The sequence below is a fragment of the Schistocerca gregaria genome, chromosome 2, assembly GCF_023897955.1.
Source record: "Schistocerca gregaria isolate iqSchGreg1 chromosome 2, iqSchGreg1.2, whole genome shotgun sequence".
Taxonomy (NCBI): domain Eukaryota; kingdom Metazoa; phylum Arthropoda; class Insecta; order Orthoptera; family Acrididae; genus Schistocerca; species Schistocerca gregaria.
Window position 1 is genome coordinate 739,994,537 of NC_064921.1, and position 18,042 is coordinate 740,012,578.

The 18,042-nt window shown below is 45.0% G+C and overlaps 1 protein-coding gene across 2 annotated transcripts in view; it reads left to right on the forward strand.

Annotated features, from left to right (window-relative positions):
• Window positions 1-5,025: 5,025 nt before the first annotated feature.
• Window positions 5,026-18,042, forward strand: part of LOC126334905 (probable imidazolonepropionase) — a 149,508-nt gene continuing 136,491 nt past the window's right edge. The window contains exon 1 of one of the 2 annotated variants that reach the window (XM_049997616.1): window positions 5,026-5,250. The gene's annotated coding sequence lies outside the window, so the exon portion shown is untranslated. The remainder of the gene's footprint in view (window positions 5,251-18,042) is intronic. The other variant, XM_049997615.1, reaches the window with a different exon arrangement.

An 18,042-nucleotide genomic window follows, 5' to 3' on the forward strand; every position in this document is an offset into this window, starting at 1 on the left:
TCTGTGAATAGTTGTATGCAAACAGGCAAAACTTTCTGACAACTTTCAAAAGTGAGGGTGATAGTTAATTTCTGTATTCCTGAATAAAAGAAGAAAAGAACTGCTGTTAAGCTAGGCACTTACATTTTTGTGTGTAATATGGAAAAAAAGCATATCATCACCAGTTTCACTTGTGCCAAAGAACGAATAATTATTAAATTAATTACTCTCTTCTACATTTGTAATACAAGCTTCATAAAGATGAGATTTTGCTAGAAGTCTGACTGATCTGAACTCACTAACTACTCAAAACAATAGTATTCTCTTACTCCCATAAATCAAATTCCGTTAAAATAACTTATACACTTTTTTTAATTCTGTGAATTTTGTAACACAATTTTTATTAGCTCATACTACAATATTTCTTTTAAAAATTACAAATAACATGCACCACTTTTTTACTCATCAAGACAAGAGAAGCTACCACAGAAAGGCTGTTGGCACCTACCTTGATGGGGACATGAGAAAGATTGTCCCAATGGTGGAATCGACTTCCAATTCACTGACTGACAACCAGGCACTTTGACCATGAGCTACTTGCACAGTGATGCTAATGCCTCCTTCAGACCACATGTAACACTGCCAGTCAAATCACTACATATTTTGCAATCACTTTTGAAATCCTATATGTTAGTGTATATTGTTTAATTGACATTAATTTCCAATGCTGTGCATAGCGCATCTCATTGCTGTAATAATATGTTGCCACTGTACCCCAACATGGGCATTGACAGGGAAAAAGTGTCACCACAGTGGCTGTACATGCTGAGAATGCCTGAGGTATGACTTGGCCAGTCTCCGTGCAAACAGTTTTGTTTTGTTAACCTCACATGTCTACAGTTCTAGTACACACTGAATGTGTCTGAACTCATTCAATGTAAGTTGTCATGCCTCCTTGATAAGGACTCTAAATGCTCAACTATACTCTAGAATTTATATGATTTGTCATTTCCCTTATTCAGATGAACTTCACTTTTCTAGGCTCCTTCTAAAAATCTAAGTTTTCCATTCACTTTCTATATTACAGATTTTATGTGGTTGCTCCATTACATATTGGTTCTTAGTGTTACACCCAAATACCTTGTAGTCCTATATGATACAGGAGACAATAATAAGAGACTCAACATGGGGTAGTGGAATAATGACTGTTGATTTACAATTGATACACAGTAGCAAAACATGTCCATGTTACAAGGAAACAAACACACTGCACTGTCTCTATGCACAACAGAGTCGAAGACTGTACTCTGTGAAGAGATATCACTTGGCAGCAGCATTACTTTGTATGTAGGTCCCATAGAGCACTTCCACACAGTGCAGAGCACTGGGTGGGAGTAGGTGAGGTTCTCATTATGCTGCATGAAGTTTAAAACCCTGCAGGTACACGGGCGAGTGCTGGAGGTGGCCAAAGTGGGATTGTTGTTGAGCAATCGGTGGCATGGGCATGCTGTTGAATACAGGATGGTGGTATCCTACGGAAAATATCTACATTCATATTCCGCAAGCCACCTGACGGAGTGTGGCAAAGGGTATTTTGTGTACCTCTATCAGTTCTCCCTTCTATTCCAGTATTGTATTACTCGTGGGAATGAAGATTGTCGGCATGTCTCTGTGTGGGCTCTAATCTCTCTAATTTTATCCTCATGGTCTCTTCATGAGATATACATAGGAGGGAGCAATACACTGCTTGACTCCTCAGTGAAGGTATGTTCTCGAAAATTCAACAAAAGCCCGTACCGAGCGACTGCGCATCTCTCCTGCAAAGTCTTCCACTGGAGTTTATCTATCATCGCTGCAATGCTTTCACGATTACTAAATGATCCTGTAATGAAGTGCGCTGCTCTCCATTGGATCTTCTCTATCTCTTCTATCAACCCTATCTGCTACGGATCCCGCACTGCTGAGCAATATTCAAGCAGTGGGTGAACAAGTGTACTGTAACCTACTTCCTTTGTTTTCAGATTGCATTTCCTTAGGATTCTTCCAATGAATCTCAGTCTGTCATCTGCTTTACCGACAATCATCTTTATATGATCATTCCATTTTAAATCACTCCTATGCCTACTCGTAGATAATTTGTGCAACTAACTGCTTCCAGTTGCTGACCTGCTATATTGTAGCTAAGTGATAAAGGATCTTTCTTTCTATGTATTCACAGCACATTACACTTATCTACATATGTTATGAGAAGAACTATTCAGTACTGACCAAATGAAAACAGCTATTGATGTTAGGTTTGTGGGCCGCAACAGCTATTGATAAGTAGAAACATGTATCAAAGGACTGAGACAGGCATTTAATATAAAACTATATACTGATGTTTCTCCGCTAAGGACTGGAACACTACTGTACAAATTCAGATCACTCTCCTCTAAGATTAAGCTGTCAACAACTTGGAGATTAGTTTGAATACCACAGTGTATGATCCCATTGGAGACAACTGAACCACACAGCCCCACTAAACCTCGCAAAATACGCAGACAAGTACGAAAAGATTAATTTTCAATACCCAAAAGAGAGAGCTGTTATTCACTCCTTCACAGAAGCACGCAAAAAAACCACTAAAGTGAACGCTGTATGCAAACTAAGTGGTGGCTGCTCGATGGGCTACGATTGGATTACTAGTGCATTGCCAACAACTGCAAAGAATGCACAACTGGCCCTGAACTTAATAGAAGTTGTATGTACAGACTGTACAGTACAGTGTATTAATGAAGTATTGTTTGCCAAAGAACCAGTTGCAGTAACATGAGCTTCGGTACGTCGTATTTTGGAAATAATACTTTGGTATTAGGCGCGCTATGGAAGCTTAACCGGACAGTGTTCTGTGCCTGCAGGAGAATAAAACGGGTGTAAGAGCTGTCTTTTGATTGAAAAACATGCTATACCACATAAAGTCTGCGTCTAAGTTAAGCATTTAAGTTTCACAACAAGTGAATGTGAGGGATTTTGGAACTTTGTGAATTCTCTTTCAAATATGACTTAAGGCTTTGTGATTTTTATATTAATTGAGGAACAGCTGACTTGAGACACACCAGAGTGACATGTTTGTGGTGAGAGCTGCCGCTCAAGACGCGAAATGTTGCGCAAGAAGGAAGCTAATGTTTATAGAAGAGGGCGTTGCTATAAAGGGGGATAACACTGGATGGAAAGAGAAATTACAATTGACACTACTGGTCATTAAAATTGCTACACTAAGAAGAAATGCAGATGATAAACGGGTATTCATTGGACAAATATATTATACTGCAACTGACATGTGATTACATTTTCACGCAATTTGGGTGCATAGATCCTGAGAAATCAGTACCCAGAACAACCACCTCTGGCCGTAGCAACGGCCATGATACGCCTGGGCATTGAATCAAACAGAGCTTGGATGGTGTGTACAGGTACAAATGCCCATGCAGCTTCAACACGATACCACAGTTCATCAAGAGTAGTGATGGCGTATTGTGACGAGCCAGTTGCTCGGCCACCATTAACCAGATGTTTTCAGTTTTTAGATATCTGGAGAATGTGCTGGCCAGGGCAGCAGTCCAACATTTTCTGTATCCAGAAAGGCCCGTGCAAGACCTGCAACATGCCGTCCTGCGTTATCTTGCTCAAATGTAGGGTTTCGCAGGGATCGAATTGAGGGTAGAGCCACGGGTCGTAACACATGTGAAATGTAACGTCCACTGTTCAAAGCTCCGTCAATGGGAAGAAGAGGTGACCGAGACGTGTAACCAATGGCACCCCATACCATCACGCCGGGTGATACGCCAGTATGGCGATGACGAATACACGCTTCCAATGTGCGTTCACCGCGATGTCGCCAAACACGGATGCGACCATCATGATGCTGCAAACAGAACCTGGATTCATCCGAAAAAATGACGTTTTGCCATTCGTGCACCCAGGTTCGTCGTTGAGTACACCATCGCAGGCGCTCCTGTCTGTGATGCAGCGTCAAGGGTAACCGCAACCATAGTCTTCAAGCTGATAGTCCGTGCTGCTGCAAACATCGTCGAACTGTTCGTGCAGATAGTTGTGGTCTTGCAAACGTCCCCATCTGTTGACTCAGGGATCGAGACGTGGCTGCACGATCCGTTACAGCCATGCGGACAAGATGCCTGTCATCTTGACTGTTAGTGATACGAGGCCGTTGGGATCCAGCACGGCGTTCCTTATTAGCCTCCTGAATCCACCGATTCCATATTCTGCTAACAGTCATTGGATCTCGACCAACGCGAGCAGCAATGTGGCGACACGATAAACCGCAATCGCGATAGGCTACAATCTTACCTTTATCAAAGTCGGAAACGTGATGGTAAGCATTTCTCCGCCTTACACGAGGCATCACAACAACGTTTCATCAGGCAACGCCGGTAAACTGCTGTTTGTGTATGAGAAATCGGTTGGAAGCTTTCCTCATGTCAGCACGTTGTAGGTGTCGCCACCGGCGCCAACCTTGTGTGAATGCTCTTAAAAGCTAATCATTTGCATATCACAGCGTCTTCTTCCCGTCGGTTAAATTTCTCGTCTGTAGCACGTCATCTTCGTGGTGTAGCAATTTTAATGGGCAGTAGTGTATATATAAGATATTCAAATTTTATTGAAGATAAAGCATTGCTAATAGATACACATATTGCATACAAATTTTATCGAAGGTAAAATATTAAAACTAGATAAAATTATTAATTTATTTAAAACAAATTCAAAATGTATTCTTATATTGCTTGGTATTTTGTGGGGGACTACGGACGATCTGAATCCGCTTCTAGCCCAGTGTCATAACCATTATGTCACCCTGCTTAGTTGAAAACCATATGACTCCTTTCACCAGAGGAGCCAAAATATAAAAATTCTCCAAAGGGGTCCGGTCGCTCGTCCATATGTCTCCACTGTATGACTGGAGCGTCGCCTGCGCAAATATAATTCTCTTAACCAGTTTTACTAAATTATGCTGGCTCCCTATCCATCTTTTGTTCGAGGACTCGATTTTTCTTTTCCGCAAGCCGATCTTCGAGTCGAACTGGATTCTGTTTGGCTGTGGTGCGTCCCAGCAGCGGGCGAGGCCAACAGGCTAGTGAAGGTCGCTGTAAATCGTAGCGCCGTGTATATCTCCCTCCGCCGCCTTACCATCCAGTCGGACATCTCAGCTCGCACAGTGCCACGGCAACAGCAGCGGACGCGAACTCCCAGTCCACTGTGCAGAAAAAGGACAAGGTACGTAGAAATTTGTAATTTGATGCATACAGATGAGAACTCGCACTTGTTCAATGAACCGATGTTGCATTTCTGTCTTAGCATAAGCAAATCATTTGTCGACCGTAGCTGCTATAACGTATAGTTATTGAAGTACGCGCCGTGTTTTTTTAAGTAAGTACCGTTTTGAAATTTAAAAAAAGATGTGCTAAGATATCTCAATAATTTTATTTTTACATGAAAGCATGTACCTTAATCTACGTTTTCGCCAACATTAAGACACTTTTCATAACGTTGTACCAGTTTTTGAATACCCTCCTCATAGAAGTCTGCCGCCTGACTTGTTAACCACTGCATCACCACAGTGTTGACTTCGTCATCGTCTTGGAGACGCTGATGGCACAGGTGTTTCTCCAAGTGCAGGAACAGCGGTAGTCACCTGGGCGCAAGGTCGGGGCTGCACCACAGTCTATTATGTTAGACTGTGGCTGTACGGAGGATGATCTAGAGTTAACCACCGAAAATATGTGATGAGATCTTTGTTCTGATTCGCCACATGCCGACGGGCATTGTCTTGCAGCAAAACGATGCCCTTGCTCAACTTCCATGGACTGTTGCTTGGGTTCTGGTGTGATGTAGGCCACCCATGTTTTATCGCCCATAACAATTTGGCTTAAGAAATCATCACCGTCGTTGTGGTACCGCTCAAGGAAAGCCAATGCACTGTCTAAACGTTTGGTTTTGTGCACATATGTCAACATTTCCGGTACCCAGCCTGCGCACAACTTTCAGCAATTCAAGTGCTCGGTCACAATGCCATACAAAACACTAAGAGAAACATTAGGAAAGTCATCCCGCAAGGATGAAATCGTAAATCGTCTGTTTTCTCTCACCTTATTGTCCACTTCCTGTACCAAACTTCCATTAACGACCGAAGGACGCCCACTCCGTTGTTCATCATGCACATTTGTGGGGCCGTCTTTAAATGCCTCACCCACTTTCTTATCATTCCATCACTCATAATGTTTTCTCTGTAAACTGCACAGATCTCACGATGAATATCGATAGCTTTTAGGCCTTTAGCACTAAGAAATCTTGTAACAGCCTGTACTGCACAGTCGGTGGGACTCACGATTATCGAAGACATCTTAAACACTCGGTACACAACGTAAACAAGGAAGAATCAGACTGTAATGGCGTCAGTGCGTAGATTAAGGTACAGGCTTTCATGTAAAAATAAAATTATTGAGATATCTTGGCACGTCTTTTATTAAATTTCAAAGCGTTACTTACTTAAAAAAACACGCCTCGTATTACTTACGTATGATCGTGAATTTTGTCTGGAGTAAAGTGAGAGGCTGACAGCTTCTGGCCATCCGAGCAACACATTCAAGTCAGGTTACTGCTAGAACTTGCAGCGGCTAGGAAGAATTGAAACCCATATGAAATACATCGAAAAATCGTAGAACTAACCAGTTCACGATAACAGAATACCTACGTAAAATGCAAGTCCCCTCGCCATAAGCCGGCCGGAGTGGCCGAACGGTTCTAGGCGCTACAGTATTGAACCGCGCGACCGCTACGGTCGCAGGTTCGAATCCTTCCTCGGGCATGGATGTGTGTGATGGCCTTAGATTAGTTAGGTTTAAGTAGTTCTAAGTTCTAGGGGACTGATGACCACAGATGTTTAGTCCCATAGTTCTCAGAACCATTTGAACCAACTCGCCATAATGAAATTCCGTGGGACTGTAAAGGATCTACAGAGAGAACATCGTAAGGGTTTTATCGCGTTGGGAAAGTTTATACTGAAGTTTGTATATATTTGTAATACGGCAACCAGAAGGAACAATCTCCACGCACCCTAAGGTGGTTTACAGAGAATAGATGTAGATGTACATCGAGGAAGACGCATCCATAATTGCCACAAAATCGTGTGAGAAAGAGCGAGAATACCTACTTGTGCCTATATAAAAACGTTGGTTAAAACTGAACCTGAGAATTCTTTTCGACTTATTTATTTAGTTGAAATTAGGACACATATCAAATGCCAGGAACCATAAAGTACTCTGCAAAATACGGGCCGGACCTTATCGACAGCGTAACTATAGAGACGGGGATTAGTGACTGTGATGCTGTTATAGCAATTGTGTTTGTGAAAGTTAATTGTCAATCAGGAAACTAGGAGCGTGTTTCTGCTAAAAACAACAGATAAGCAGTTTGTAGGCACCTCACTTAGACAGTGGATTGACATCACTTATACTGGCGTAGAGGAAATATGGACAAAGTTTAAACAGATTGTAAACCTGGTCTCGTGAACTATGTGCCTAGTACGTGAATTAAGGGCGGAAAAAACCCATCGTGGTTTAACAACGAAATCTGGGAAATGCTGAGGGAACAAAGACTGTTGCACTCTTGGTTCAAAGGAGAAACAGAAGATGACGACAGGCAAAGGTTAGTGGAGACACTTGCCTTTGGCAGAGAACCTGAGAAAATTCTGGTCCTATGTAATATCGCTAAGCGGGTCTAAGGCTTCCATCCAGTCAGTCATTGACCATTCTGTTGTGGTTTTTGGAGGCAGCAAAACAAAAACCGAAATTTTAAATTTCGCGTTTAAGAAATCACTCACGGCAGGTGAATCGTATAATCACACCGTTATTTGACCATGAAACAGGCTCCCGTATGGATGACATAGCAATAAGCATCCGTGGTGTAGAGAAACATATAAGGCGCCAAGTCAGGATGGAATACGAGTTCGGTTTTACTAAAGTACCCTGCGGCATTGGTCCTTTACTTAACTTGCATTTATCGTGAAACTCTCGCCCGCCTCAAAATCCCAAGCGACTGGAAGAAAGTGCAAGTGACTCTTGCATAATAGAAGGGTAAAAGTACAGACCCTCAAGATTACGGGCAAATATCACTAACATCGGTTTGCTGCCGAATCTTTGACCATATTTTCAGTTTGAATATAATACATTTTCTTGAACAGAAAAGCTTATGTCCACGAATCAGCACCGTTTTACAAAGCTCGCTCGTGTGATACTCAGCTTACCCTTTTCTTACAGGATATACTACGAACCACGTATGAAGGGCAACAGGCAGATTCCATATTTCTAGATTTCCAGCTGGCATTTGACACGGTGCCCCACTCCAGACTCTTAGCAGAGGTACAAGCATATGTGAGTGACTCGGAAATGTCTTAAGCATAGAACCCAGTATGTTGTCCTCGAAGACGAGTGTTCATCAGAGACAAGGGTATCGCCAGGAGTGCCCCAGGAAATGTCATAGGAAAGCAGCTATTTTGTATATACAGGATGTCCCTCACAAATCTCCCTGATTTCAATGACCCAGGAGAGAAAAACCACAGTAGATACGACAGTGAAAAATGCACCACATTGTAGTGCATCTCAAAGAATTTATACTCCATAGGAACGCAGCTATTTTGTATATACAGGGTGTCCCACTCAAACCTCTCTGATTTCAGGGACCCAGGAGAGAAAAACCACAGTAGATACGACAGTGAAAAATGCACCACATTGTAGGACATCTCAAAGAATTTATACTCCATAGGAAAGCAGCTATTTTGTATATACAGGGTGTCCCACTCAAACCTCCCTGATTTTAAGGACCCAGGAGAGAAAAGCCACAGTAGATACGACAATGAAAAATGCACCACATTGTAGAGCATCTCAAAGAATTTGTACTCCAGAAGTGCAAAGTATCGTCGCCGGAGTGCAGCATGATCACATGAAGTGAGAATGGCGACTCCACAGCAGTGCACACAAGGTGTAGTATGATTTGCAGAAACAAAATCGCCATTAGTGTGCAAAGAAATTATCGTCGTGTGTATGAATGTGATCCACTCGATGTGAAAACCATTAAGGAATGGTATAAGAAGTTTCTGGCAACAGTAAGTGTTCTGAAACATTCTGGTGGTGCCGTTACGGAGTTTCAGTAGAGACAGTGGTGGACATCAGACAAACCTTTCTCAGAAGCCCATGTAAGTCAATTCGCCAAGCAGCTAGGCAACTTGATGTACCTCAATCAACATTGCATCGAGTAGTTTACTAGCATCTTATTATGTGCGCTTACAAAGTGCAAACTCTGCAATATCTGAGGCCGAACGACAAGCCACGCCGACAGCAATTTGCTGCGGATATGCTGCAGTGTATTGATATGGATGCCAGCTTCCTGGAACAATGTTTATTCTCAGATGAGGAACCTTTCATCTATCAGGAAGGGTTAACAGGCATAATGTTCGGATTTGGGGTTCGCAAAATCCGCACATTGTCATTGAACATGTTCATGACAGCCCTAAACTAACTGCCTGGTGCGGGCTAAAGCACGACAGGATTGTCAGACCATTCTTCTTTGTGGAACAAACAGTGAATGGATCAGTGTATATGGACATGTTGGAGCAGTCTGTATACCCTCAGAGACAAGACTTGTGACCCAACATCACTTTTCAACAAGATAGAGCTCCGCCGCATTGGTCAACGGTTGTTCGCAAATTCCTCGATAGGAAATTTCCCAACTGTTGGATCAGATGTGGAGGTCCCATTGGCCGGCCACCACGATCACCTGACAGTACGCCGCTTGATTCCTTCATGTGGGAATTCATGAAAGACCATGTGTATGTGACCAGAGTGGACGATATTCCTAAGTTGCGATTGCAACAATAACAGATGAAATGTTACAAAGAATTGGCAAGAAATTGAATATAGGCTCGATATTCTTCATGCTAAAAATGGGTCACATGTAGAGGTGTGTTGGTGATAAATAAATAAATTTTTTGAGGTGATCTACAATGTGATGCATTTTTCGTTGTCGCATCTACTATGTTTTTTTTTTTTTTTTTCCTGCGTCTATGAAATCAGGGAGGTTTGAGTGGAACACCCTGTATATAAATGATCTGTCGGACAAGGTGAACAGAAATCTACGACTGTTTACTGAAGATGCTGTAGTGTACAGGAAGGTGTCGAAGTTGAGTGACTGTGGGAGGATACAAAATGACATAGACAAAATTTCTAGTTGGTGTGATGTATGGTAGCACTCAGTAAATGTGAAAAATTTTAGTTAAAGAGGGTGAACAGGAAAAACAAATCTGTAATGTTCGGATACAGCATAAGTAGTGTCCTGCTTGACACAGTCACGTCGTTTAAATATCTGGGCGTAATGTTATGAAGCGATATGAAGTGGAACGAGCATGTGAGGATTGTGGGAGGAAAGCCTATGGTCGACTTCGGTTTACGGCGAGAATTTTGGGAAAGTGTTGTTCACCTGTAAAGGAAGCCGCATTTAGGACGCTAGTGCGACCTATTGTTGAGTACTGCTCGAGTATTTGGGATCCGTACCGGGTCGGATTGTCGCAATTCAGAGGTAGACTGCTATATTTGTTACCAGTAGTTACGAACAACACATAAGTGTTACGGAGATGCTTCGGGAACTCAGATGGGAATCCCTGGAGGGATGGCGACGTTCTCTTCGAGAAACGCTACTGAGAAAAGTTAGAGAACTGCCATTTGAAACTGACTGCAGAACGATTCTACTGCCACTGCTTAAGGACAACAATGATAAGATATGAAAAACTGGGACTCATGCGCAGGCATACAGACAGGGTAACCTCCGCCGCCTGTCGCACGGTGGCTTGTGGAGTATGTATGTAGATGTAGACATAGATGTAAGATAAGTATTATGTACGAGTAAATTAATTGTTAGTTATCAGATGATATTGTATACAGAACAATATTTTAGTAGAACAGGTGCACTGGCTCTTCGAATGTAAAACAAATACCGGTATTATTTTAAAATGTACATCTACGTTTGCATCTATGCTCTGTAACGAACATCACAGTGTGTGGTGCGTCTATTTCTGACACTACTATCTGACCCCCCCCCCCCCCTCTCCCTGTCTGATTCGCGAATGACGATTAGGAGAATGATTGTCAGTAACCCTCTGTATTAGTTCTAATTTCTCGGATATTCTCATTGTGCTCACTTCGCGAGATGTATGTGGGGAGAAGTATGTTGTGTGACTCAATAATAAACCTCTCCATGATGCACATCTTCTCTTCTCTTCTCTTCTCTTCTCTTCTCTTCTCTTCTCTTCTCTTCTCTTCTCTTCTCTTCTCTTCTCTTCTCTTCTCTTCTCTTCTCTTCTCTTCTCTTCTCTTCTCTTCTCTTCTCTTCTCTTCTCTTCTCTTCTCTTCTCTTCTCTTCTCTAAGTCCTACCTGGTAAGGATCCATGACTGATGAACAGTACTCAATAATCAGTTGAACAAGTGTTTTTAAGCCACTTTCTTCGTGGATATATTACATTGCTTTCTATGAATCTGTCTTGCGCTTTTCCTACTATTTGTTTTCTGTGGTCATTCCACTGAAGGTTAATCCTGGGTATTTTACAGTACTTAATGCTTCAAGCTGTTTGTCACCAATAGCATAAATGTACAGTAGCGGATTTCTTGTTTTCTGTATGCGCAGTACATCACATTTATATGTGTTCAGGGTTCACTGTCAATCTAAGCACCATTCTTTAGTACTCTACAGTCTTCGTGTAATTCGCTACAGTCTTACGGCGTTGCTACCTTCTTACAGACAACCATATCACCTGCAAAGCACCTCACGGAGCTTGCGATGTTATTCACTACGTAATTTATAAACAGTAACTTTTCTGAAACTTTCTGGCAGATTAACTCACTTACCAGTTTTTTTTTTTTTCTTGCGGTCACAGTACCATACTGCGATTGTTAGTATTTTTTTATTTTGTTGTTAAGGAAGATAAGAGAAACAAAAACCTTTGTTATTCACAAAACCATAGTACGTTCTTATACATTATAACTGTCCTGGAAGGAACCTCCCTGCCGTCCTACTATGCATCATGAAATAACAACAAAGTGGGGCCACCTACGGCACCCCTAGAAAAATTATTTATAGATATTAAACAAAATTCGAAGGAACATTCCATTGCTAACTGTGCAAGTGTTAGTTCTTCCTGGGTCGCGTACTCACGTAGTTTCCCTTAGCTCATCACTTGGTCCGTTTCACAACGAAAGCACCGCCGCTCATCTTTGCGAACCCGGCGCACCCCAAGGTTACGGCGGGTCCGCAAATACCCTTCCTAGGAAATTGGCATACCAGTCCTCGTGCTTTCGTAGCCATAACAGTTTTGTGTGTCCATCTTGCAAGTATTGCCAGCAATCCAGCACGTTCAGTAAGTTCAGACGTGTGTCTGTATATAGGTAATGGACCTTCATACATGTGATCGACGCCACTGCGTTCGTCTTATGACGCGTAAAATACGTTTCCTCTGGAAAAAAATACTATGTCGGAAAGTATTGCTGTATATATAGTGCGCCGCATGAACGCCATTATCTTCCTTGCTAGTGACCAGACAGCCGGCCGAGCGATTCTACGTGCTTCAGTCGGGAACCGCGCTGCTGCTACGCTCGCAGGTTAGAATCCTGTCTCGGGCATGGATGTGTGTGATGTCCTTAGGTTAGTTAGGTTTAAGTAGTTTGAAGTCTAGGGGACTGATGACCTCAGATCTTAAGTCCCATAGTGCTTAGGGCCATATGAACCAGACAGCCAACGCCTCGCAGCAGACCAGCCAGCTGTCATCCGTATCCACGATGCTGCATTGCTGACACACGGGCGAATCCGCCAAATGTATTGCGTACTTTTTGACATTTCGGTTCACGACAACGTACCATGTTGACCTGACTGTTGTATGAAGGTGGGGCGGTGTATCGTGCGCACCACTGTGTGCCAATTAACAGCTGGATGTTTGCGTTCCACCCTGTTCCGGACGATTGTCGAAGAACCATATGGTACACGTCCTTCGGTGTTGACTGTCGGGACATCGGTAAGCGCTCTCGAACGTAACAGTGTTCAACGAGGTACGTGCGTACATACGTTAAAGGGGGCGATATATGGCCGACACTGACCGGGGGAAGATGCGATGTTGGTACTAGTTTTTCGATTATCATCCCCGTAAGCGAGTGATTCCTATTGCGCCACCGTTTTAGTATAGTATTAATATACATGGCACGCGCCTTCTCGTGCACGTTCGCTAAACCAACACTCCCTTCTCGCGCTGGGAGTGTAAGCGTGTTGTACTGTGCCTTAAAGAGCTGTCCCGGGCTTACATAGTGCCCAAAAGCCGCCTGAATCCTCATAGCCATTGTAAACGTGAAGGGGAGAAGGTGTGTCAGGTGGCACATCATGGGAGCGAGATAAAGGTTGACGAGTGGCTCTCGCTGCAGCCTATTCATCGACCGTAGGGCTTTTAGTCGTACTGACATGATGACTATGAGAAACAGCTGTCGGTAGTTGTCCGCAGCCGTTCCCGCCATCTCCTTATGAAAGGTGATACCCAAACATCAGAAGGTTTGCACCACAGGTAAAGGTCCTTCCGTTCCTGGTTCTAGTCCACGCCCCACATGCATGTTGTGATTTTTGAAAGTTGACCTCGCTGCCAGCTGCCATCCCATATGTCTGCAGCCAATCCAGTGCTGTTTGAGTCTTATCCCTCATTCCGGATGAGGAACACAATGTCATCCGCTTACGTTCTACATCTGAATGATAGATGCCACAGGGACATACCGGCGAAGGCTTGCGAGGCATGGTCCTAAGGCGATGGCATGTAGGAGTATCGACAATGGGCAACCTTGTCTGACTGATCTTAAGATCGTAAAGTACTCTGTTCTCCCTCCGTTGATCACCATCCATCGCTGATCTTGTACCATGCAACAGCCACAGTGATCACTGCAGTGGTCAATAATGTCGAGACACCAATCTTATTCACCCCCCCCCCCCCCCCCCCCCCCCCCTGGAGGTGGCATGCAGCTGAGAGGGCGACGACGTCACGAGAGTCTCCCAAGCCTGTATGGATATTACTGATGCCGCCAAGACAAGTGTGATCGGCATGTATTCGATCCGCTGACGTAGTTTTGATACGGCTGCCCAGTATGCGCACAAAGATCTTGTAGTCACCATTTAGGGGCGACAATCTCAAGGCCTTTGCCACCACAGGGTTTGGATATCAGGATCATGAGCCCTTCCATGAATTTAATGGGAACCGGTGCTTATTGCTGCAGAAGCTCATTAAACATGCATAACCACATTGGTGTCATAATGGTCACACAGGCACGGTAAGATTTCAACGGGAATCCAACTGGACCTGGGGACTTGTTGGAGGCACCTCTTGTAATCGCTTCCTCCAGCTCCTCGCACGTAATTTCAGATAACACGTCCGTTTCCACGCTCACACGCGTCACGTCTGGGATCTCTTCCAGGACGTTCCCCAGCTTCCTCTGACCCTCCCCGTTGCTCGCATAGAATCTGCTAAAATGGTCCGTGAACGCCTGTGCTATGCCCATTTGTGTTGAAAAACGACGGCGATCGCCGAGATCGATTTCATGAATTAACGTCCTTCGTCTTCTTCTTCTTTCCTTTATCACATAATGCATCGAGGTAACCTCGTTGGGCAGGCAATCCTGCGACCTCAAGCGTATCATCGTACCCGTCATCCTTAGCGTCGCAAGTTGTACCAGCTTCGCCTTGCCTCGGTGGACGGCCCTCTGGCGTTCTGGTGGTTGAGCGAACAGTTCCCGTAGGGCCGCAAAGTAAAAGTCAGTGGTCGTGCGCTGCCGTTGAGAAACCTCCTTCCCATAACATATTAATGTCCTCCGTATAGCTGGCTTCGTGCACTTGATCCACCTCTGTAGGACAGTATCGCGAGAATTTCGTCGACGGAGGCAGCCATGCCACGCGTCCTCCACCATGCGTCGACATTCTGCATCACGCGGGTGGGAGACGTCCATCTTTCAATTACCCCTCCTTCTCCATACCTGCTGTCTATCATAGCTAACCGTGCAAATATATGCCTCATGGTGTGTAAACGCGGTCGGCCAGTTTTCTGCGTCCACCGCCGACATCGCTAACGCCCTTGAAACGTAGATCCGATCCAAACGGCTCGCGGAATGGCTCGTAAAAAAAGGTATATCTGGTTAGTTGCGATACTTCAGGTCCCATGTATCGACCAATTCCATCCCTTTGAACAGCTCCCAAAATTCTTGGCTAGGAGCATAGTTAGGATGTTGGTCCTTTCTGTCGAGTACACATTTCAAATCTCCGTCGAGTAAGCAAGTATCGTATCGTCCCCGGAACAACGGTGTAACCTCATAGGAGTAAAAATCTGCTCTGTCGCTTCTCTTATCCGAGCCAGAGGGTGCGTATATGTTGATTAAACGTATTCCACCTATGGTCACGGCGGTACCATGGGCAGAAGGCAAATACTTCCTTCAATAGTATCGCAGGCCAACGCCTCTCTCGTCACATGGGAACAGTAAATATAATCATTAAAGTCCGAGGGGAGGGGGCGAGAGGGGGGGAAGAAGCACCCGAATTTCCTGTTATGGCGCTGTGTCTAAATATGCAGCCTTTATCATGTCACTGAGCACTTGAGTTTTACCGGCGTTCCAGTGCTATTGATGTTAACAGACCCTATCCGATAAGCTTGTTGCATGGCTGTCAGCATAGATGGGGCACGTTACGGTCGCTAATTCTTCTGTACGCAGGCTGCTTTCTTTCTAACACTAACATCCCCCGCCGTCTCCTCATATGGTTTGTCGTTATTCCATGCACTCTTCCGCTCTTACACCGCGAGAGTGTGGGGGAACAGTTCCTCCAGCATCATCTGTTACCCTCGGCGGTGGGTCTTCTAGCATCGTCATCGGAAGGTCGTGTCGCCGTCCCGCTGGCCACCCTTGCATCCACGTTAGGCAGTTCTATGGTCCTCTGCTCTGTGCCCGAAAACGCCTCAGAATTGCATGCTGGATCACATTGGTCGTTCTCCACCGTGAAGCGGAGCTTCTTCCGGCGTTTTGGTGATCGCTGTTTTCATTGCCGCGCCTCAGAATCAGAGGTCAGCATGGCCTCTGGTTGTTCGTGGGGGACGTCGGAATCGTGCGCCGTCGAATTACTGATGTCCGTAAGTGTCTCACCTGAAGGTACCGCAAGTGACAGCGAAGAGAGGGCGTCCTGTGACTGCTCCAGGCGGTCCACCGCAACGTTGTCCTTTGGCGCCTCGCCACGATCTGCCTCTGTTTGTTCGCTCCGGTACGTTTCTGTCTCGCGGGCTACGTCATCGCGTAATGCGGCGACATAGGTCATGGGGAGCATAGTCGGATGCGGTGTGAATGGTGGATCATCCCGTGGCACCTGAACAACCTTCGTCGAGTACACTCAGAACGGACGTCTCCCTCCTTCCCACACCCAGAGCACGTCCTTGGTTGTCCGTCGTAGATGGTAATCGCCCCACAACCAACAATGTATAAGTATGACGGAACATAATTTCAGAGTTCGATCCGTATTTTTCTGACGTCGTTGAGGGCAGGGTGCGTTTTTGAAACTCGTCCATTTTTCAGCTACATGCGATAGGACCGTTCCGTAAGGACGCAGGACGTCTGTTACCAATTCTTATGGCACTTCGAATGGAAGCTCAAAGGCGCGGATAGTTCGTAGTCCCATGCGGGCGTGTTCAACTGTAACCGCTGCAACGTTCCCGTCCGAATGACAGAAACGAAGTCCTTGTGAATGTCGGAGTAGTATTTCATTGATGACCTTGACATAGACCACGCTGCTGGCTATAGATAAGTGTGTTCCGACCAGAACGTCAGGTTCGATTTTTACCTCGTCCCCTAAATACGTTCTGTCTCGTAAGCCTTCGGTCGAGCAAATTCGTGAACAAAACTAAATTTCAGTGTCGATTTACGGAACGACAAGGCCATGATTCGTTCTTTGTATTGCCGCGGCACACCGCTGCACACATAACGTAAACAACTCTCGCGCACACGTGCGGCAAGGACGTAAACACGGTCCGAACCGCTGCGCCGCTAAAGGTTGACTGTGTCAGTTTGCCAGAAGGCTGAGGAGGCAATAACAGCGCAGTGTCGTCTGGTGGGAAAAGCAAAGGTGGTTACTGCAATACCGGGAGGCGAAAGAGAAATTTCAAAAACAACTTAAAGAAGTTAGAATACAGAGCTGGGAAAGATTTGTATTGGACCAATTGGCCTTGGACCCATGGGGTGTACCCTATAAACTGCTTAGGGAAAAGATCCACTCCCCAATGATACTATCAACGATCAGGCATGGGGATGGGATGACGGAACCCTGGCAGGAGACTGCCGAGGTCCTTCTCCGGTCCCTGTTGCCTGATGACAATGTGGCTAGCGACACCGAAGACCAGTCTCAATTACGTAACGAAGATCCCGACAGAATAGTAAACGATAGGGCAGTCTACCCCTTTTCTGAAGAGGAGGTGGCTGCCCACATCAAAGCATTAAAGGCAGGGAAAGCCCCCGGCCCAGACGGAATTGTGCCGGAGGTGGTGCAGTTCCTGGCACCGCAACTGGTAGCTCCACTTATCTATTTATACAACGAATGCCTTATACAGGAAAAATTCCCAAAAATTTGGAAAGTAGCCAATGTAGCCATTATCAAAAAAGGACCCAATAAGGACCCAGCTGATGCTAAGTCCTACAGACCGATTTGCCTATTAGACATCTTTGGGAAGTTATTCGAAAAACTGCCAGCTGACAGACTGACTGCACACCGATTGCTGTGCGGAATGAGCGGCAGGCAGTTCGGCTTCAGGCCGGGGCGATCGGCAACCGACGCTATCGCTCTGGCGGCCGAGGTCTGTGGTTCTACGCCGTACAAGTACATTGTCAGCATCATGGTTGACATCAGTGGCGCCTTGACAACCTGTGGTGGCCTTCGCTCTTCTCCTGCTTGCGGGAGAACGAGTGTCCAGGC